Raw genomic sequence first — 23313 nt, 5'->3', positions numbered from 1 at the left:
GAGTATCCCCCTGATACTTTCTGCTAAACTCCAAATTTCAGGAAAGCTGGGTACAAATAGTCAAATAATTGCATGGGCCTCCAGGGGGCGCTCAAGCCTACCCTCTCTGTTTCTTTTACTTCTTCCCCACCCGCTTAACCCAGGAAAGGAAAACTGCTGCTATGCTTTTGGAGGGGACGGATCTTATTGGCTACTGGGCTACAGGTCTTTTTCTTGCCTGCATAGGTGTGTCGATTTCCTGTGACTGAAGTAGAAATTGGGTCTGAGGTCAGCTGGCTTCTTCTACAGTCTTACGAAGGTGTTTGATTTTTTTTTTTTTTTTTTTTTTTTTTTTTTGAGATGTTGTCTTGCTCTGTTGCTCAGCCTGGAGTGCGGTGGTGCGATCTTGGCTCACTGCAACCTCTGCCTCCGGGATTCCAGCAATTCTCCTGCCTCAGCCTCCCGAGTAGCTGGGACTACAGGTGTGTGCCATCATGCCCGGCTAATTTATTTTTATTTTATTTTTATTTTTAGTAGAGACAGGGTTTCACCATGTTGGCCAGATGGTCTTGATCTCTTGACCTTGTGATCCACCCGCCTTGGTCTCCCAAAGTGCTGGGATTACAGGCGTGCACCACCACGCCTGGCCAAAATCTCATAATGTTTTAAGAAGGTTTACAAATTTGTGTTGGCCCGCATTCAAAGCCGTCCCGGGCCACAGATTGGACCAGCCTGCTCTAGGAGAAGCACCCCCGTCCTTTACCTTCCAGATCCACATCTGGTGGGCAGTGGGCAGGCTGACCTTTCTGAAACCTACACACAGCTTTAACTGCCCACTTCCTGTTAGTGGTGTTCACAGGCGTGGGCATGGCTGTAGGAGCAGAAACTCGTTAGCTGTTAACAGTCAGGGTTTAAAGGAAACCGAACTGCCAATGAAATCTGATTGGCAGTTCCTTAAAACGCACAGGTTTCCTGTCACTTCCAGTCACTTCCAGACATCTTGTCTAGACATATCTTTGAGACTGGGGAATCTATTCTTGTAACCACAGGCCGCCACCCAGGCCTCTGGCACTCAGTTAAATGGCTTCTGCCTTGAGGCTATTCACAGTAGTCGTCTCTAGTACAGAGGGACCATCTATAATCTGCTCTTTGTCCCAGTTTTTCCTCTTTGTGGGCAGAAAATGTTTAAAGCATGTCCTACCCAAATCAGTGTCCTGCTAAGTCCCCTGTCTCTGTGGATGCTAACTTTCACTTGGGATACAGAATTCAGCTTTTCCAGCCCTGTAACACTCCAAGTTGTAGGATTTCCAGTAAACTTGGATTGCAAGCCACTCTAAGCAAAATTGAAAACTTAAAACAGGGCACCTTCAGTCTAAAAGATGTCTCTTACAGGACCTGAAGACTGCATGAAGTCACTAACTCCTGCCAGCATTCCAGTTTCCTCCTACCATTTCCCATAAGTCTACAGTCCTGATAGGCACATAGTCTGTGTTTCAGATACCAGCATCAATTTCAGGATCATTAAATTTTTTTTTTTTTTTTTTTTTTTTTTTTTTTTTTTTTTTTTTTTTTTTTTGAGACGGAGTCTTGCTCTGCCGCCCAGGCTGGGGTGCAGTGGCCGGATCTCAGCTCACTGCAAGCTCCGCCTCCCAGGTTTACGCCATTCTCCTGCCTCAGCCTCCCGAGTAGCTGGGACTACAGGCGCCCGCCACCTCACCCGGCTAGTTTTTTGTATTTTTTAGTAGAGACGGGGTTTCACCGTGTTAGCCAGGATGGTCTCGATCTCCTGACCTCGTGATCCGCCCGTCTCGGCCTCCCAAAGTGCTGGGATTACAGGCTTGAGCCACCGCGCCCGGCCCATTAAATTTTGAAGAGGTTCCTGCTCTCCCCCCTACCTCTTCCACTCAACCCTGCATCTGTCTTGACACAGGATTCAAGTTAACATACAGCTCTTCTTTTTCTTATTCCTTTGTTTGGATGCTCCTGCTTCCTTTATGCCCTTCAGTTTCAAACAAGTCTCCCATATAAATTCTAATTCCCTTATCTTTAAATTTTACCAAGGGATTATCAAGATGCTCCTCATGTAACTGAGTAATCTATATAACTGCATATGCCTCTCTCCTGTCCCATTGTGCTTGTAAAGATCCCAGCTCTCCACATGCAAAGAACACAAAAGGCATTAATCACAAAAGAAAAGAAAAAGATACATTTGACTTTATCTATCAAAATTAAAACCTTCTGCTTATCAAAAGACATTGATATGGTTTGGCTGTGTCCCCACCCAAATCTCATCTTGATTTCTACATGTTGTGGGAGGGACCTGGTGGGAGGTAATCGAATCATAGAGGCAGGCCTTCCCCATGCTGTTCTGTGACAGTGAATAAGTCTCACAAGATCTGATGGTTTTAAAAAAGGGAGTTTTGGCTGAGTGCGGTGGCTCACGCCTGTAATCCCAGCAATTTGGAGGCCGAGGCAGGCTGATAACCTGAGGTCAGGAGTTCAAGATCAGCCTGGCCAACATGGTGAAACCCTGTCTCTACTAAAAATACAAAAATTAGCCAGGTGTGGTGATGCATGCCTGTAACCCCAGCTACTTGGGAGGCTGAGGCAGGAGAATCACTTGAACCCAGGAGGTGGAGGCTGCAGTGAGCTGAGATCATACCATTTCACTCCAGCCTAGGTAACAAAGCGAGACTCTGTCTCAAATAAATAAATAAGTAAATTAATTAATAAAAGGGGAGTTTCCCTGCACAAGCTCTCTTCTTGTCTGCCACCATGTGAGACATGCCTTTTGCCTTCTGCCACGATTGTGAGGCCTCTCCAGTCACATGGAACTGTAAGTCCATTAAACATCTTTTTCTTCCTAGTCTCAGGTACATCTTTATCAGCAGCATGAAAACAGACTAATACAGAAAGTTGGTGTTACTGGGGGTCAATTTTTCTGGCTGGAAATCTCTGTAATCACAGTGCCTTTGCCTGAATTCTTGTCCTGCCTCTGGAAGAATGAGGTATGCAGACAAGTAAAGGGTGACGAAGAGTTTTATTTAGTGTTAGAACAGCTCAGAGGAGTGGGTACCTCCTCTCTGTAGGCAGGTTGTCCGGTTGAGTGTTTAGCTCTTAGCAGAGAGGAGGCCCTGGAGAGGGTGGTTTCTCTCCTCAGCCAAGTCATTCAGATGTCTCAGTAGGTCTCTGAAGCTCTCAGCAGAGAGGGTACTCCTCTCTGCTGGTCCATCATCTCTGCAGCTCTCAGCAGAGAGGGTATTCCTCTCTGCAGCTGGTCATCTTGTCTCATAGATGATACTCCTCTCTGGAGCTGGAATAGATGGTACTCCTCCTCTCTGCAGCTGCTCGTCCTGGCCAGTCATGTCTCCCTGCCCTCTTTGTCCTCTGGCCATCCTCTGCCTGCTCTGGCTGAGCCTAGGGCTTTTATGGACCTCACAGAGGAGGAAGTGCATGCCAACTGGTCCATGGGCAACTGTGGGCAGGCTGGAAGAGGCACCACAAGTCCCCACTCCAGTCTGTGGGACTGGCAGCCCAGCCCCCAGCCTTCAGGCCCTCCCTGGCCTGAGGGTGGGGCCTTACTAGGGACCTCACCCACTTCTGCCCAGGACTTTCTGCCTCCTGCTACCATTCATGGTCTGGGACTTGGCCTTAACCTTGCTCTGAGATGGGAGCTGGTGCCAGGACTGGAGAGAGGCCAGGCAGTGGGAGCAGACACCTCTGAGCCTGCAGGAATTGCGGGGGCTGCCCTTTCTAGGGCACCCGAGGGTGCAGGGTGCAGAGACACCTGGGTCCTGTACCTGGGAGGACAGTCGCAGCTGCACCTGGGAGCTCCTACCCTGCTAACTCAGAAGAGGCAGGCCTCCCGCTTGTCCCTGGCTCCTGCCTGCTGCATGGAGTAGGAGGCCCAGGTCTGCAGTTGCGGGTCTGGTGGCTGCTGCCGCACCCAGGAGGGCAATCCTGCCTGCACCCAGCTCCCCCAAGAGCACAGGGAGGGTGAGGCTTCTGCCTGCTTTGTAGAGTCAGAGGGCTGGGTCTGCAGTTACAGTTTGGGCAGCTACAGTGGCATGGGGCACCCCGCTCCCAACTCAAAAGGGGCAGGGCTCCCACTGGCTCCATGGAGTGTGCAGCCCCAGCCATGCCTCCCTGATGCAGCTGGCAGGATGGCAGCAGCCACTGCCACCATTGGTACTGAGAGTGAGGTGCTGCTGAAAAGATACTCAAAAATGTGGAAGTGACTTTGGAACTGGGTAACAGACAGAGGGTGGAACAGTTTGGAGGGCTCAGAAGAAGACAGGAAAATGTGGTAAAGTTTGGAACTCCCTAGAGACTTGTTGAATGGATTTGACCAAAATGCTGATAATAATATGGACAATGAAATCCAGGCTGAGGTGGTCTCAGATGGAGATGAAGAACTTGTTGTGAACTGGAGCAAGGGTGACTCTTGTTATGTTTTAGTAAAGAGACTGGCAGCATTTTGCTCCTGCCCTAGAGATTTCTGGAACTTTGAACTTGAGAGAGACGATTTAGGGTATCTGGTGAAAGAAATTTCTAAGCCTAAAAGCATTCAAGAGGTGACTTGGGTACTGTTAAAGGCATTCAGTTTTAAAAGGGAAACAGCACAAAAATTTGGAAAATTCGCAGCCTGACAACACAATAGAAAAGAAAATCCCAGCTGGGCATGGTGGCTTTCAGTCTTCAAAACTTTCTCAAATCTGTCTGGTCTCACACCTGTAATCCCAACACTTTGGGAGGCTGAGGCAGGCAGATCACTTGAGGTTAGGAGTTTGAGACCAGCCTGGCCAACATGATGAAACCCTGTCTCTACTAAAAATACAAAATTAGCCAGGCACAGTGTTGCGTGCCTGTAATCCCAGCTACTCGGGAGGCTGAGGCAGGAGAATCACATGAACCCAGAAGGCAGAGGTTGCAGTGAGCCAAGATTGTGCCACTGCACTCCAGCCTGGGTGACTGAGCAAAACACCATCTCAAAAAAAAAAAAAAAAAAAAAGAAAAAAAAAAGAAAAAAAAAATCCCATTTTCTGAGGAGAAATTCAAGCCAGCTGCAGAAATTTGCATAAGTAATGAGGAGCCGAATGTTATATTAATCGCCATGACAATGGGGAAAATGTCTCCAGGGCATGTTAGAGGTCTTCACGGCAGCCTCTCCCATCACAGGCCTGGAGGCCTAGGAAGAAAATATGGTTTAGTTGGCCTAGCCCAAGGTCCTTGTGCTGAATGCACCCTAAGGATTTGGTGCCCTGCATCCCAGCTGCTGCAGCTGTGGCTGAAAGGAGCCAACACAGAGCTTGGGCTGTAGCTTCAGAGGGTGCAAGCCCCAAGCCTTGGCAGCTTCCACATGGTGTTGAGCCTGTGGGTGCACCAAAGTCAAGAATTGAGATGTGGAAACCTCCACCTAGATTTCAGAGAATGTATGGAAATGTCTGGATGCCCAGGCAGAAGTTTGCTCCAGGGGTGGGGCCCTCAAAGAGAACCTCTGCTAGGGCAGTGAGGAAGGGAAATGTGGGGTCAGAGCCCCCACACAGAGTCACTACTGGGTCACCACCTAGTGGAGCTGTGAGAAGAGGGCCCCCATTCTCCAGTGCCCAGAAAGGTAGATCCACCAACACCTTGCACTGTGCACCTGGAAAAGCTGTAGATAACACTAGCCTGTGAAAGCAGCCAGGAGGGAGGCTGTACCCTGCAAAGCCACAGGGGGGTGCTGCCCAAGACGATAGGAACCCACCTTTTACATCAGTGTGACCTGGATGTGAGACACGGAGTCAAAGGAGATCATTTTGGAGCTTTAAGATTTGACTGCCTCACTGAATTTCAGACTTGCATGGGGCCTGTAGCCCCTCTGTTTTGGCCATTTTTTCCCATTTGAAACAGCTGTATTTACCCAATGCCTGTACCCCCATTGTATCTGCTTTTGATTTTACAGGCTCATAGGCAGAAGGGACTTGCCTTGTCTCAGATGAAACATTGGACTGTCAACTTCTGAGTTAATGCTGAAATGGGTTAAGACTTTGGGGGACTGTTGGGAAGGCATGAATGGTTTTGAAATGTGAGGACATGAGATTTGGGAGGTACCAGGGCAGAATGATATGGTTTGGCTGTGTCCCCACCCAAATCTCATCTTGAATTTCCATGTGTTGTGGGACGGACCCAATGGGAGGTAACTGAATCATGGAGGCAGGTCTTTCCCGTGCTGTTCTCATGATAGTAAATAAGTCTCATGAGATCTGATGGCTTTTAAAAAGGGGAGTTTCCTGCACAAGCACTCTTCTCTTGTCTGCCACCATGAGAATACATGCCTTTCACCTTCCGTCATGATTGTGAGACCTCCACAGCCACATGAACTATGAGTCCATTAAACCTATTTTTCTTCCCAGTCTCAGGTATGTCTTTATCAGCAGTGTGCAAACAGACTAATACAGACACTATTAAGAAAGTGAAAAGGCAGCTGGCCGCAGTGGTTCATGCCTGTAATCCCAGCACTTTGGGAGGCTGAAGTGGGCGGATCACTTGAGGTTAGGAGTTCGAGACCAGCCTGGCCAATATGGTGAAACCCCATCTCTCCTAAAAATACAAACATTGGCCAGGCATGCTGGTAAGCACCTGTAATCCCACCTACTCAGGAGGCTGAGGCATGAGACTTACTTGAACCCAGGAGGCAGAGGTTGCAGAGATCACGCCACTGCACTCCAGCCTGGGTGACAGAGTGAGACTCTGTCTTAAAAAAAAAAAAAAAAAAAAAAAAAAGTGAAAAGGCAAGCCACAGACTGGGAGAAAATGTTCAACATACATATATTTGATAAAGGATTAATATCAGGATACATAAGGAATTCCTGTAAATTAATAAGAAAAACTTTTTTTGTGAGACAGGGTCTTGCCAAGTCACCCAGACTGGGAAAAACAGTTTCTTAATGAACAATACTTTAAACAGCATTTAGAAAAGAACATATCTATACAGTTAGTAAGCATGTAAAACAGATGTTCAACATCATAACCATCAGGGAAATACAAATTAAAACCATAAAAAGAGATCACTATACAACCACCAGAATGGCTGAAATTTAAGAGACTAACAATACCACCTACCAACAAAGATGTAGAACTGGAACTCTCCCATACACTGCTGGTGGGAGTATAAAATAGTACAAAGCATCTTGGAAAACTGTTTGGTAGTTCCTAATAAACTTAAGTACACACATAGCCTATAGCCCAGCAATTCTATTCTTAGGTTTATACCCAAGACTAAAAAAGGGTTGTACAAGAGTGGTCATAGCAGATTTATTTATACTAGCCCCAAACTGTAAACAACCCAAATGTCCATCAACTGGAGAATGGACCAACGAATTGTGGTATAGTCATACAATGCAATACTACTCAGCAATGAAAGAATGTACTACCGATACATAAAATGACAGGGATGAGTCTCAAAATTGTTATTTATTTATTTATTTATTTATTTATTTATTTATTTATTTATCTGAGATGGAGTCTCACTCTGTCTCCCAGGCTGGAGTGCAGTGGCGTGATCTTGGCTCACTGCAACCTCTGCCTCCCGGGTTCAAGCAATTCTCCCGCCTCAGCCTCCCAAGTAGCTGGGATTACAGGCATGCCCCACCACGCCTGGCTAATTTTTTTGTATTTTTAGTAGAGACTGGGTTTCACCATATTGGCCAGGCTGGTCTCAAACTCCTGACCTTGTGATCCACCCACCTCAGCCTCCCAAAGTGCTGGGATTACAGGCGTGAGCCACCGCACCCAGCCTTCAAAAGTATTGATTTAATTTTGTTGATTGATTTTGTGTCTGGCAAAATAAACCAGACACAAAATACATTACAGATAAGTGAATTTCATATATGTAAAATTTAAGAGCAGGCAAAAGTAATTTATGGTGATAGAAACCAGTATAGTGATTCCAGGGAGGTAGGCGGTAATGGCTTGAAAAGAGTACCAGAGAACTTTCTGGGGTGATGGAAATGCTTTATATCTTGATCTAGGTGATGATCAAACAGGTGTATACATTTGTTAAAAAAAAAAAAAGTATTGGTTTCTCCAGTTAAAATTTGTGCATTTTCCATTATATAAATAATAATTCATTTACATATCATTTAAAGGGATAAAGCGGGGGGCAGTGGCTCATTCCTGTAATCCAGCACTCTGGGAAGCCAAGGCAGGAGGATCACTTAAGGCCAGGGGTGCAAGACCAGCTTGGGCAACATAGCAAGATTCCTGTCTCTATTTAAAAAAATGAGATAGACGGCCGGGCGCGGTGGCTCAAGCCTGTAATCCCAGCACTTTGGGAGGCCGAGACGGGCGGATCACGAGGTCAGGAGATCGAGACCATCCTGGCTAACACGGTGAAACCCCGTCTCTACTACAAAATACAAAAAAACTAGCCGGGCGAGGTGGCGGGCGCCTGTAGTCCCAGCTACTCGGGAGGCTGAGGCAGGAGAATGGCGTGAACCCGGGAGGCGGAGCTTGCAGTGAGCTGAGATCCGGCCACTGCACTCCAGCCTGGGCGACAGAGCGAGACTCCGTCTCAAAAAAAAAAAAAGATAGATTTTATATATTCTGTTATTGAACAATCTTCAACATATGCAACATATGGTGCTAATAAAACAAGGTGCAGAACAGTGTTTTGATTTTTTCTTTTTTAAGAAAAAGAATATGTGCTGGGCTCAGTTGCTCACATCTATAATCTTGTCACTTTGGAAGGCCAAGGCAGGAGGATCACTTGAGCCCAGGAGTTGGAGACTAGCCTGGGCAACATAGCAAGACTCTATCTCTACACAAGAAAAAAGAAGCCGGGTGCGGTGGCTCACGCCTGTAATCGCAGCACTTTGGGAGGCTGAGGCGGGCGGATCACGAGGTCAGGAGATCGAGACCATCCTGGCTAACACGGAGAAACCCCGTCTCTACTAAAAATGCAAAAAATTAGCCGGGCGAGGCGGTGGGCGCCTGTAGTCCCAGCTACTCGGGAGGCTGAGGCAGGAGAATGGCGTGAACCCAGGAGGCGGAGCTTGCAGTGAGCCGAGATCGCGCCATTGCACTCCAGCCTGGGCGACTAAGCGAGACTCTGTCTCAAAAAAAAAAAAAAAAAAAAAAAAAGAAAAAAGAAAAGGAATATTCATATTCATATACATGTATATTTGTTGGTTTTTTCTTTTCTTTTCTTTTCTTTCTTTTTAGACAGAGTTCTGCTCTTTTTGCCCAGGCTGGAGTGCAATGGCGCAATCTTGGCTCACGGCAACCTCCGCCTCCCAGGTTCAAGCGATTCTCCTGCCTCAGCCTCCCGAGTAGCTGGTATTACAGGCACGCGCCAATACACCTGGTTAATTTTGTATTTTTACTAGGGACGGGGTTTCTCCATGTTGGTCAGGCTGGTCTGGAACTCCAGAACTCAGGTGATCCACCCACCTTGGCCTCCCAAAGTGCTGGGATTACAGGCATGAGCCACCGCGCCCAGCCTTTCTTCAGGTCCTTCCTAACCTGTGGCCTCACTGTTCTCCCCCTCTGCCTGATTCAGCCCTCAGTCTCAGTGCCAGGGCTGAAGCCACACTGACTCCACCTCTAGCAGAACCTAGGACTCTCCCATGCTTCAGGAGCCACTTGGGGAGGCTGGGTCTGTTCTCAAAGATGCCATGGGTTGCCATCTTTACAATGTCATGAACTGTGGCTTTATGTTAATAGAAACTAGTTATTCTGGGGAAGGAAGATTACATCCTGTCTCCCTTTTCTCTCTTATCATTAAAAAATTAGTAAATGTGGCCGGGCGCAGTGGCTCAGGCCTGTAATCTCAGCACTTTGGGAGGCAGAGGCGGGTGGATTACTTGAGGCCAGGAGTTTGAGGAGACCAACCTGGCCAACATGGCAAAACTCCATCTCTACTAAAAACACAAAAATTAGCTGGGCAAGGTGGTGATGCACATCTGTAGTTCCAGCTACTCGGGAGGCTGAGGCAGGAGAATCGCTTGAACCTAGGAGGCAGAGGTTGTAGTGAGCCGAGATCATGCCACTACACTCCAGCCTGGGCAACAGAGCCAGACTCCGTCTCAAAAAAAACATAAAGAAAGAAAGGAAGGGAAGGGGAAAGGGAAGGGGAAGGAGAAGGGGAAGAAAAGAAAATAGAAAAGAGACAGAGCTAGGGAATGGGAGTAGGGAGAAGTGGAAGTAGGAGGGTGGAGTCACCTTCACCCTCACATTGGACAGAAGGAATTATCTCCTATGCATTGTCAAAGAATATCATCATGACCCTTTAGGGTTTCTACAGTAGCTTTTGAGATTTTAATTTCAATGCACTCTCACTGGTGCTCACAGAACCCTCGTAAGGAAGAAATAAACAGGAAAGCTGAGTCCAAAGATGCTGACTGAAGTCATTCAACTTCAGCCTTAATAACTCACCCTTAAGCCATAGGAGCTTAAGGGGAGATTAGTTTGTTTCTCAAAATGGAAAATCTTTACTGTTTCTTCTGACCATATACAAGAGTTATTTTTCTTCAAGCAATATGGAAAAACAGAAAAGTCCTTATAAATTTACTCCCCAGAGATAAATCATCAACAGAGCATTTCAGATTTAGGCTACCATGGTCTTGACTGCATGCAACAGAAAATGACTGGGTACATTAAGCAAGAAAAGAGATTTATTGGAGGGATGTGAGATAGCTCAGAGCCCCAGAGAGAGGCTAGAAAAGCAAACTCAGGAAGATGGACAAAGCCCAAGGGGAACTGGGCAGCCAGGACCTCAGGCAAGGTAAGGATCCTAGGCCGTGTGGTTAGGATGCCAGTTCTGCTGCCAATGGGCATGGCCTGGCTGCCCCCACTGCCCCTGGGACACTGGGTGTCACAGCCAACACTAGCAGCAGAACGAGTTCTAAAATGCCCTTGCTTGTGGGCATCAGTCTCTGGATTTTAAGTCTAATTGGTCAAGTTACGTCTCATTCTGACTGCTGGAGAGTGAGTTAATCTACCTCGGGGCACAGCGGCTGTCACCCAGATCTACACAGTGTTGGTGCCCTCAAGAAAGGAAGTCAGATGTCACAAGTCAAATAAATGGTAAATGTTCATTACACACATGTATAACTTTGTTTATAAGTCATGGGATATTATACATATTACTATATTTTGTTAGTATATGAATTAGACATTAGTATATATTATTAATGATGTATTTTATTTTTATATAATTGTTATATAATTAATATATACTATATTATTATACACACTAATTGGTACAACACTATTATACATACAAATTGATAAGTAGATTTTACCTGTTATTATATTGTTATACAAATTGGTATGTATACATACTAACTGGTAAGTTGATTTTATTATTTTTATGCATAATTGGCAAGTAGTTTTGTTTGGGCCTGTATATCTTTTTATATCATTACAATAAGTTATTCCCTAAATTCTTGCACAATATTGTGTAGATATTGTTATTAACCAATTTTCACTTGGACATTTATTTTGTTTTTTACTATTATAAATAACACAGCTGAGAACATCCTGGTACATGTGTCTTGGCACTTGCCTTGGTGTTTCCGTAGGTTAGTCTCAAAGGTGAAACTGCTGAGTCATACGGCGTGTAAAAATTAGATGTAGCCAGATTGACCTGCAGAAACATCCGTTTACATAGACATTCACTAAAATGTGGGAGAGAGCCCAGAGGGGAATGTCTTTTTCACCGATCTGATTTAATCCTAAAGTTAAGGATAATCGCCCAGCAAGGAAGGGTATCTGGGTGTTATCTCAGCAGTCCCACCTGGTGGTTTTTAATTAGGCACACAAGCAAGTGGAGGCGAAACTTTGGAACGGTTTCCCCTTGAGAGCTCTAGCCACGTGAAACAGTAGGACTCGCACCGACGCGGTCAGGCTGCCGGCGCAAATTTCAAAGTCTCCGTTCCCGCGTCCCTGGGGCGCCTGGGGTTTGAACCGTTAGTCCCCCACTTGCCAGTCCGCTTCCCTTCCCGCTTGGCCAAAACACCTCTTCTAAGGTACCCCCTAACGTAAATAAACAAACAACCCAGGCTCCGTGCGCCGCGCCTCCTGCGCTGGAACTGAGGTTGGAGCAGGCTTTCCCCGGACCCATTCCGGCCCCACATAGCCAACCCTGCCAGCCTGCTGCCTTTCCGACCTCCCAGCCCCTGGAGGAGCGCAGGAAGACAGGATAACCCCAGGACCAGAAACGCCTGGAAAGGGAAGGACGCAGAAGCCCTCGCCGCGCAGCCCGTGGGTCCCCGGCCCAGGGCCCAGTCTGGCAAACGCGGACACGGCCGCCTCTGTGGAAAGACCGCCCAGAGCTCTCCTGGCTTGAGGAGACTCGTTGCCGTCTAAAGCAGCCAGCAGGTCCCATGGTGTAATGGTTAGCACTCTGGACTTTGAATCCAGCGATCCGAGTTCAAATCTCGGTGGGACCTCGCCGTATCTTTTGGTCCTGCAATTCCTGTTTTGGGGACCGCTTCCGGCAGCGGCCACCTCGGGTTGTGTAGGTATCCCCAGTGACCGGTCAGGCAGCGGCTTAGGGTCCCTCCTCCTCTCTCAAGATGTTTTCATTTCAGGGCCGTCCTAAGCGTGTCAGTGCGCACGCGCGAGAGTCGGGCAGAAAAATGTGTTGCTGGGAGAGCGAACGCGACTTTACCCTGGAGGGAAACTTCCGAAAGAACCCGAAGGATCCGGAGGATGCTGCTTCGGGCTGGGCATAGATAGGTCGGCCGGTCTAGGAGGTCCCCGGGGGCCGAGGGGGCCGGCATGTTTCTTATTGGCTACTGAGCAAGCGCGATACGTTACTGCTGCCTGAGCCGCCAACGAAGTGGCTCGACCGAACCAAGGGGCGGGGAAATGGCGCCTGCGGGACTCCGATTGGTCACGAACAATAACGAGGCTGCAGTCCCCAGAGGGGTTATTTTCTTGGGGTCCGGCACGCACCCTAGTGTGTTTGTGTTGGTTGTCGGGTGCTGAGTGAGGTCGTCTGTGTCTGTCAGTCAGAAAACAGTCCCTTAGGCTGTATGCGGTGGCTCACGCCTGTAATCACAGCACTTTGGGAGGCCGGAGTTCGAGACCAGCCTGGCCAAGATGGTGAGCTGTCGTCTCAACTAAAAATACAAAAATTAGCCGGGCGTGGTGACGCGCGCCTGTAATCTCAGCTACTAGGGAGGTTGAGGCAGGAGAATGGCTTGAACCCGGGAAGTGGAGGTTGCAGTGAGCCGAGATCGCGCCAGTGAATTCCAGCCTGGGAGACAGAGCGAGACTTGAAAGGAAAGGGAAAGGGAGGGGAAAGGGAAGGGAAAGGAAAGGGAAAGGAAAGGAAAAAGAAAAGAAAAGGGGAGGGGAGGGGAGGACAGTCCCTTAGATGCTGCAGCTGGTGAAAGAGGAGAGAGAGAGAGAGAGAGAGAGAGAGAGAGAGAGAGAGAGAGAGAGAGAGAGAGAGAGAGAGGGGCGGAGGGGGGGAACAGGAGAAAGAAAGAGAGAGAGAGAAAGAAAAGAAAAAAGAAAAGAAAAGAAAAACAGTTCCTTGACTAAGGTACCGGTTCTTCAGCTCGCCAGGGTGTCTTAAGGGAGTCCTCACCCGCTCTGGTCCAGGATCCGTGTTTAGGGTGCTGAGCAGGCACACGTGCTTTGCGAGGAAGGGCATACCTTTAGGATTGTATAAGAGAGACGTGTGTGAAGCAGCTACTTTGGATCAGCATCTGGGTTTTGTGAGGTGCCTGTCCCTCTAGGATAAGTGACAAGGGAGCCCGCTGACGCATTTATGATCTCCCTACATGGTGATTGGCACTGGTTATACGTTCCCGCCCCTTGGGAGGATGCCACAGAAACAGAGGGGATCCTTGCGCTGCTCTCCCACCTCTCCCCTGAGCACCCGTCCTGCCCACCCTACCCCACCCCACACACTCCCTAAACGGTTGAATGGATCTGTGTGTATGAGCAATCCCAGCCTCAAAAATGCCTAGCCATGAGAGATGAAAGGATTTGCTCCACCAGACCGTAAAGCTTATTATCAACTGCAAGCTATAGAAATTGCGGTAGTTCGGTACTGGTGCCAGGCTGGTCTCGAACTCCTGACCTCAGGTGATCCACCCGCCTCGGCCTCCCAAAGTGTTGGGATTACAGGTGTGAGCCACTGCACCCAGCCTAATTTTTGTATCTTTAGTAGAGACAGGGTTACACCATGTTGCCCAGACTGGTCTCGAACTCCTGAGCTCAAGCGATCTGCCCACCTTGGCCTCCCAAAGTGCTGGGATTACAGGCGTGAGCCACCTCGCCCAGCCAGGAAAAGACATTTTTAATGCATAACTGACAAATAAATATAGATTACAATAGAAAAATCCAGCCAGGAGTGGTGGCTCACACCTGTAATCCCAACACTTTGGGAGGCTGAGGCAGGCATTACTTGAGCCCAGGAGTTGGAGACCAGCCTGAGCAATATGACAAAAACCCATCTCTACTAAAAATACACAAATTGGCTGAGTGTGGTGGTGCACACCTGTGGTCCCAGCTACTCAGGAGGCTGAGGCAGGAGGATGGCTTGAGCCCTTGGGGTCAAAGCTTCAGTGAGCCATGATTGCACCACTGCACTCCAACCTTGGTGACAGAGCGAGATCCTGTGTCAAAAATAAAATAAAGTAGGGAAAATACATGGTCATTTTGGGTTTAAAAAAGAAAAAAGAAGAAGAAGAAAAATCCTAAAAATCAATAAGAAAAGACAATCTAATAGAAAAATAACAAAAGGCTTGAACAGGCACTTCACTGAGAAAGGAAACTGAAAATAACTGATATACATATGAAAAGATGCAAGAGATCATTAGTCATCATGCAAATGCAAATTAAAAACTCAATCAGATACCACTACACACTCACCAGAATGCCAATGCTGTATGTTAAGAATATGGAATAATATGAACCTTCGTAGGAGTGTAAATTGGTGGAAGACAGTTTGATGTTACTAAACTTGGAAATGCTAGACCCTGTGATTTAGCAATTTCACTCTTGCCCATATATTCACAGAAATGTGTGCATATGTGCACCTAGAGACATACATAAGAATGTTAGGCTGGGCAAGGTGGCACATGCCTGCAATTCTAGCACTGTGGGAGGCCGAGGCAGGAGGATCACTTGAGACCAGGAGTTTGAGACCAGCTTGGGCAACATAGTGAGACCCCATCTCTATTTTAAATAAAAGAAAAGTTTGCCCACCAAGGGGAAGTCAGGATAAAGATTCTCTGCTTTGGGCCAGTCAAACCACATCTGGAGGATTGAGATCAATTCTAGGTATCACACAAAGACATTGGTAAATTTCATCCTGCCACTAACTGGCTGTGTAATTTGGGTAAGCAATTTAAGTGTTCTGAGCCTTATATGCAAAAGGATAATAACAGTACCTTTTGCATAGCAGTGTGGTGAGAATTAGCAAAATAGAAATGAAAAGTGCTTATATCTATATCTGATCCATAATATAGTCAAGAATGGTAACTGCTAGAGAAACAACTAGAATAGTGAAGTCTGTGGAAGCTCAGATACTTGAGAAACACAAATACTTATACCAGGAGGAAAACGAAACTTAGAGGTCACAAGATAGCTTTCTTAGTTTATTTGCCTATTTGTTCCTAGTCTGGATTACAACAGAGGTGGAGAATTAGAACTCATGGGTGGAAGTTAGAGGGGCAAAGAGGATGAACGTTCTAACAACTTGAGCTGTCCATTGGCAGAACACTGTAATTACCCAGGGGGTTCTTCCTGCCCACTGCACAGACCAAATCAATTCTCCAAGACCTTAGCATTGCATTAAAGAAAGAGTTCAATTGACACGAGGTCTGCCACATGGGAGATGGAGTTATTTTATTTTATTTTTTTAGACAGAGTCTCATTCTGTCATCCAGGCTGGAGTGCAGTGGTGTGATCTTGGCTCACTGCAATCTGCCTCCTGGGTTCAAGCGATTCTCCTGCCTCAGCCTCCCAAGTAGCTGGGACTACAGGCATGCACCACCACACCCGGCTAATTTTTGTATTTTTAGTAGAGATGGGGTTTTGCCATGTTGGCTAGGCTGGTCTTGAACTCCTGACCTCAGGTGATCCGTCCGCCTCGACCTCTCAAAGTGCTGGGATTACAGGCGTGAGCCACTGTGCCCAGCCCGGAGATGGAGTTATTACTCAAATCAATCTCCCTGAAGGCTCATAAATTGGGGTTTTTACGAACAATTTGATGAGCAGGGGGCTAGGAATGGGCACTGCTGACTGGTTAGGGATTAAATCACAGGGGTGTGGAAAATGGTCCTTCTGTGCTGCATCTGCCTCTTGGTGGGGCCACAGGCCCAGTTAAGTCATGAATCACTGATCTAGGTGGGATCTGTCAGTTGCCAGAATGCATCTCAAAAGACCAAGCCTAGGTTTTACAGTAGTGATGTTATCTACAGGGCGGGCAAATCACAAATCTTGTGACCTCTGGCCACATGACCTCTGAGCAATAAAGGATTATAGGAACTATGCCTACATTTTTGGTCCCTGAGCAAGGAGGAGGTTAGTTTTAGGGAGGGACCATTATCATCCTTGCTTTCAAGTTAAACTATAAACCAAATTCCTCTCATGTTTAGTTTGGCCTTTGTGCAGGAATGAGCCAAAGACAGCCCATCTGTGAGGCTAGAAGCAAGATGGAGTTGGCCATGTCAGATTTCTTTTACTGTCAGAATCTTTGCAAAGGTGGTTTCAACATGCTTGAGAAATACTGAGCTGCTGGTCCCTGAAGTCTTCCAGAGAGGCTCAAAGCTGTTTGTCAGTTGTGAGTGTAGGAAGATTTCTGCACTCAGATGGAGATTGAGCTCCACAAAAGGTACCCTGCCTTCCTCTCTGAGGCTTGGTTCGTCTGTGAATCCTCATTCCCAGTTTAGGACTTTACTCACCATGAGCTTTTTCATTATTTCTCCGTGACTTTCACCATTTTTTGTTCGTTTGTACTAAGACTCTCAGTAAGATACCTGTTTTTCATCAGAAACCAGTATACACATACACACATGCACAAAACTGAAATAAAGGTTTAAGAAACAATATGTATTCCACTCCCACTGCTTCACTTGACTAACCTTGTAAAAACAAACAAACAAAAAATAGTAAATTAAACAAAAATAATATTTGACTTGGCGTGATGGCTCACACCTATAATCCCAACACTTTGTGGGAGCTGAGGTGGGAGGATCACTTGAGCCCAGGAATTTGAGACCAGCCTGGGCAATGTAGTGAGACCTCCTCTTTACAAAAAATTAAAAAATTAGCCGAGCTTGGTGGCATGTGCTCCTCTAGTCACGGTGACTGAGGAGGCTGAAGGAAGAGGATCACTTGAGCCCCATAGGTTGAAGCTGCAGTAAGCTGTGATCAGGCCACTGCACTCCAACCCGAGTGACACAGCAAGACCCTGTCTCAAATAAATAAAAAGAAATAATATTTACCCTTACACATGTAAAAGTACCCTCTATTTTTTCTTTTCTTTTCTTTTCTTTCCTTTTTTTTTTTTTTTTTTTTTTGAGACAAGGTCTCACTCTGTTGCCCAGGCTGGAGTTCAGTGTTGTGATCAAATGATCCTCCCACCTCAGCCTCTCCAGGAGCTGGGGCTACAGGTGCGAGTCACCACACCTGGCTAATTTTTGTATTTTTAGTAGAGACAGGGTTTCACCGTGTTGGTCAGGCTGGTCTCGAACTCCTGACCTCAGGTGATCCGTCTGTCTCAGTCTCCCAAAGTGCTGGGATTACAGGCATGAGCCACCACACCCAGCCTCTGATATTTTCTATGTAGTTTATATTTTTTAAACCGGTCACAATCTACTAACTTGATTCTAGAACCCATAGTTGGTAAAACACTTAGACACTCACTACCATCCCAGCTGGCCTTCTTCTCCTAGCTCCAGCTTCTCTGAGACCTCCTTTACATTTCCATCTCTTTCTATGCCCAGTAGCATAGGAAGAACCTCTCTTTCTCCTCACAGCAGTCTGAAAGCCTCTTCTAATGGTTTTATTCTGGTGAAGGGGCCCAGGGCATAGCACGCTGTAGCCCCAAATTTCTGGGTTTAGGTGATCCTCCTGCCTCAGCCTCCTGAGCAGCTAGGACTACAGGTGCAGACCACTGTGTCCTGTGTAAGCCTATAAGTTATAAAATACATACAGTCTTTTTTTTTTTTGAGACGGGATCTCACTCCAATGCCCAGGCTGGAGTGTAGTGATGTGATCATGGCTCACTGCAGCCTTGACCACCTGGGTTCAAGCAACCCTCCCACCTCAGCCTCCCAAGTAGCTGGGACCACAGGCATGTGCCACCACATCCGGCTAATTTTTGTATTTTTTGTAGAGATGGGATTTTGCCATGTTGCCCAGGCTGGTCTTGAGCTCCTGGGCTTAAGCGATCTGCCAGCCCTGGCCTCCGAAAGTGCTGGGATTACAGGCATGCGCCAATGCGCCTGGCCCACACATAGTCTTTTAACACCTACCATGCTCTTGGTGCTAGAAATACAAAATTTAAAAAAGACTTAGCTGGGTGCAGTGGCTCACGCCTGTTATCCCAGCTCTTTGGGAGGCCAAGGTTGATGGATCACTTGAGGTCAGGAGTTTGAGAACAGCCTGGCCAACATGGTGAAACCCCATCACTATTAAAAATACAAAAATTAGCTGGGTGTGGTAGTGCATGCCTATAATCCCAGCTAATCGGGAGGCTGAGGCAGGAGAATTGCTTGAACCTGGGAGGCGGAGGTTGCAGTGAGCTGAGATCGTGGGCGACAGAGTGAGACTATCTCAAAAACAAACAAACAAACAAATAAGACTTGCTCCATGCCCTCAAGGAGTTTGAAATCTTGACCGATAAATCAAAGACTAAAGTACAGTGTAAAATGAAAAGCAAGGCTCAGGAGTATATGTGGATGAAATGTAAGTGAAATACAGGTGTAGGTAAGGTATAAAAAGAAATCCAGACGAAAGCTCGGAATAGCATGGGAGTGCTACCATTTCTGTAAAAAGGGGAGAACATTTATATGGCTTGTGTGTGCATAAAATATCTCTGCAAGGCTGCATGAGAAACTGGAACATTGATTTCTCCAGGAATGAAACCAGAGAGAGAAAAGGAGGGAGAGACTGTTCACTGTACCCTTTTACACCTCTTGAATTTTGAACTCCCTAATTTTTCATTACTTCTTCATTCAGTCACAAAGTCTCTAGGGACTCAAGAAGCCAGAGAAAGCTTAAAGTGATGTTTCAACCTAGTTGTGACTTACTATCCGGATTAGCTAGATGAAGAAGCGGCAGCAGGCTGGGGGGGTGTTTCAAGCCCTGCATAAACTGGTCAAGGAATAAAAGAAGCTCCATATTCAATGCGTGGAGCCTAGGGGGCCAGGGTAGGGGTTGGGGGTGAGTAGGAGGCAGAGCTGAGGCCCCAGAGGTATAAGGGCCCCTCATGTGGAAGGGCCTTGGTGGCTTTGGTGCCCAGGAGTCTAGATTTGGTCTCACAGGAGGTGGAGAGTGAAGAAGGGCCTTAAGCAAGGGAGCTGCAGAGAACCTACCAGCAGCCGAGGGCAGAGTGGGCTGCAGCCGGGCTAGGAAGGTGGGGAGTTTCGCAGGAGACTGTGGAATCATCAGGGTGAAAGGTGACCAAGCTTTAACTGAGGACCAGGCAGAGGCAGTAAAGCGATAAACAGATGAACATGTGAGAGCTTTAGAGGGTGGCTCCATCAGGAATTAGCTTGCTTAGGAATTAGTGTGATTAGATGGGCTGCCGGTGGGGGGGAGCAGGGGAGCGGCAAGGCCGTGCGTACGTGGTTCTTCTTCCTTCTCTCTCCTCTCCCGGCTTCCCTGGTCCCTGCTTCCTCAGTTCTGATGCTGCAGGCGATGAGTCCCCTACCTCTCCCATTTCCGTGGTCTGGTAGAGAATAAGAAAATCAGAGGGGCCAAGGGGACGATGAGTAACTACTCCAAAGTCACCTCCCTGCCCCTCTCCTACCCCAGCTTCTGTCAGAAATGAAGGAGGAGGGAGAGGAGGGCAGGGAGCCAGATATTTTTGGTGCTTAATTCAAACCCTGCCTGCAGCTCTGCCCCTGCATGAATATCCTACCTCTTCCATCAGACCAGGGCCTCTGTCTCCCTACACACGACCAGCCACAGAATGTGTGGAGCCCAGTGTAAAATGAAAATGTGTAGGTCTTGTTAAAAAATTATTAAGAATTTCTAGATGAGGACAGCAGAGTGTTAAATCTAGCATGCGCCCTTCTAAGCAGGAGACCCTGTGTGACAGTAGAGGTCGAACGCCTATAAAGCTGGTTCTGTCCCCAGGCCTCAAGGTCAAGTAGGGAATTGTGTGTGGGCGGGGGGTGGGGGCGGTGGTGTTGGGAGGCAAGAGGCTGTGACTTACTTTTCCAGAGGTACTAAGGTCATGGTGGGGTAATCCCTGTCCCCACCTCACTCCTTGCTGGCTTCATGGGTAAGATCCGGAAGGCCCAAGGGTGGGTGGGGCGGGGCTGTCTAACCTGCTAGGAAGGATTTCTAGCTGCTGCCAGCTCCAGGAGCTGAGACCACATTAGCCAGTTCGCTGTTCCCCCTCCCCGCCTTGTAAGGCCGAGGAATCCCATCCTGGGAGTCTCTGGTGCAGTGTGGAAGGAGGGTGATACAGAATTGAAAACTTGAGAATGATTCCGTTCCATGTTACTTGACATGGAAATCAAGGCGTTCAAGAGCATTCCCTTTCGCTTACTCCCTTTTCCTGGCTTGGCATCCTTTTACTGCTCAGGACCATTGGAATCTCAATTATGTGGTTTCTGCCAACAGCCTCACACGTCTGACCCTCTATGCTTGGTCTTCTTCACACTCCTCTTTACCCACCCCAGCCTGAGTTTCTGGAGTTCCTCCAAACTCTATTCTTGACCCTCCTTCTCTCAATCCACACAGTCCTCTTGGTCAATCTCGCCCACTTTTGTTGTATCAGCTGCTACCTCTCAGTGATCCTCAACAGGTGTGCAAAGGGAGGAGGAGAAGCCTATGGAGTCACGTGGGATCACCTAGTGGGGAGGGCTTTCCAACTGGTGACACTACCATTCACCTAGTCATCCACAGAGGAAACCAGAAGTCATCCTTGATAATTTCTTCTCCATCCTTCCAACATTCAGTCAATCTCTAGGTCCTGAAAATTCTACTTCTTCACTACCTCTCCAGTTCATCTCCTCTCCGTTCTTACCCTTCCTTCCCAATTCAGTTCCTAATCACTTCGGGTGGCTGGATCATAGTGATTCTCCTTTCTCTAGAAACTGACGTTCTGAGGGTGGCCCTGAAAGTCAGCAGAGAATGGAATTTCTTCCTCTCTGATTCTTGGGACGCAATTAAGGTTTGATTCAGATGATCAAGATCTTGGAGTATAAGTGAATTGAAGACAAGGAGATCTGGGGAGAGCTTTGTGGCTGGACCTCTTTGGGTGAACCTGGAAACTGAAAATCCACATCACAAACAGGTTTACCAGAAGGCTCCCTGCAAAAGAGACTTTTCACAAGCCATAGACAGGGACCAAGGGGCTGTCTAGAGCTCATGAAACAAAGCAGACAGAGAAGCAGGAATAGAGGCTATGCCTGGGTAGAATAGCATGGACTTCTCTTCATCAAGGCCAATGTAGCTCCGCTACTGCCCAGTGAGCTGGCAATGGTGAGCCCCTCATACAGTACCAGACCTCAAGGCAACCATCCAGTTCTCTGGTGGCAGGTCAATGGAAGGGACACAGAATTGTCCTCCCTGGAATAGGCACTTTTTCAGGAATTGAGTTTGCATTCCCTGCCAACACCACCATCTATGGACTCGTGGGATGTCTTCTAGGCAACTGTGGTGTCCTAGACCAGGCTAGCTCCAACCAAGAAGCTCTTCCCAGCAAAAGAAGTAAGGCATTAAATGCAATGTGGGTCCTGTAACAGAAAAATGGCATTAGTGAAAAAGCTAGGAAAATCCAAATAAAGTCTGGAGTTCAGTTAACAGTGTTACACAAATGCTAATTTTTAATTTTAAAAGTACCAGGGTTATGAAGATGTTAACATTAGGGGAACCTGGGTTAAGGGAACTCTCAGTACTAACTTTGCAACTCCTCTGTAAATCTAAAATTCTTCAAAATAAAACTACCAAAGAAACAAAAAGAAATAAGGTTGGGGCTAATGTCAACAGGATTTGCTGATCTCACCATGTGTCTGTTATCTAGAAGCAAGTGGCTTTACAGAGTGATAGGCTGTTCTAGTAAAGACCCAGGGTGGTGCCAGGTAGGTGGACACCACTTTGCAAAGACTAAGTGATGTCAGAAAGGTTGCTGGCTGTGCTGTGAATGGAACCAGAAACAACTTACAGTGTTTTCCCTTCATGGCTAAAAAACTCGAGGATCTCTAGGCTAGAGGAGGGAAAGGATGGCTCAGATGGCATCAATGACCCACTCTCAGAATGATCATTCTTGTCCTCCTAATCAACAGTGTGAAGGTCTGGGCATGCAACAAAGGAATGCTACCCGCTGGGCGCAGTGGCGCACACCTGTAATCCCGCACTTTGGAAGGCCAAGGCAGTCAGATCACCTGAAGTCGGGAGTTCGAGACCAGCCTGACCAACATGGAGAAACCCCATCTCTACTAAAAATACAAAATTAGCCGGGCATGGTGGTGCATGCCTGTTATCCCAGCTACTTGGGAAGACTGAGGCAGGAGAATCACTTGAACCTGGGAGGTGGAGGTTGCAGTGAGCCAAGATCAGGCCATTTCACACCAGCCTGGGCAACAAGAGCAAAATTCTGTCTCAGAAAAAAAGAAGAAAAAAAGAAAAAGAAAGAAGGAAAGAAGGAAGGAAGGAAGCAAGGAAGGAAGGAAAGAAAAAGAAAGAAAGAGAAAGAAAGAAAGAAAAGAAAGAAAGAAAGAAAGAAAGAAAGAAAAAAAAGAAAAGAAAGAGAAAGAAAGAGAATGAAAGAAAGAGAAAGAGAAGGAGGGAGGGAGGGAAGGAAGGAAGCCACAGGGCACAATGTCATAATCCCTTTATAAGCTGAGATTTCTACCCTGCCATTTCAGGCTCCCTATGGCATTAGGAAGAGACAGAAAAGGGGGTCAGAGTGTCAGGCTGATGACTGACCCTGAGACTCAGGGAGTCCTGTGATTGTTACCACACCCTGTGGTGGCCAGGAAAGGTACAGGAGGAACCAGAGAACATCTGGGGCACATTGTACCCTGTGGAACGGTGGGCTGAAGAAACTGCTACTCTAATCAGAGTCCCACCAAGGGTTCAAGAGCCTCAGGAACAGAGATTAGAGTTGCCACTCTGGATCCAGAACCCCAACCAGTGAGAGCCTGC

At 47.3% G+C, this 23313-nt stretch overlaps 1 protein-coding gene and 1 non-coding gene across 8 annotated transcripts in view; one reads left to right on the top strand and one right to left on the bottom strand.

The window, feature by feature from the left end:
- The window catches only part of SNF8 (SNF8 subunit of ESCRT-II), a 576904-nt gene that overhangs the window by 237213 nt on the left and 316378 nt on the right, over positions 1 to 23313 (bottom strand). The window lies entirely within an intron of this gene.
- TRNAQ-UUG (transfer RNA glutamine (anticodon UUG)) lies at positions 12342 to 12413 on the top strand. The gene has a single exon. It is a non-coding gene; the product is annotated as a tRNA-Gln (tRNA).

This window comes from Macaca thibetana, chromosome 16 (assembly GCF_024542745.1).
Source record: "Macaca thibetana thibetana isolate TM-01 chromosome 16, ASM2454274v1, whole genome shotgun sequence".
NCBI lineage: Eukaryota > Metazoa > Chordata > Mammalia > Primates > Cercopithecidae > Macaca > Macaca thibetana.
The sequence above is the reverse complement of the archived record's forward strand: the minus strand, read 5'-3'. Positions and strand labels throughout refer to the sequence as shown.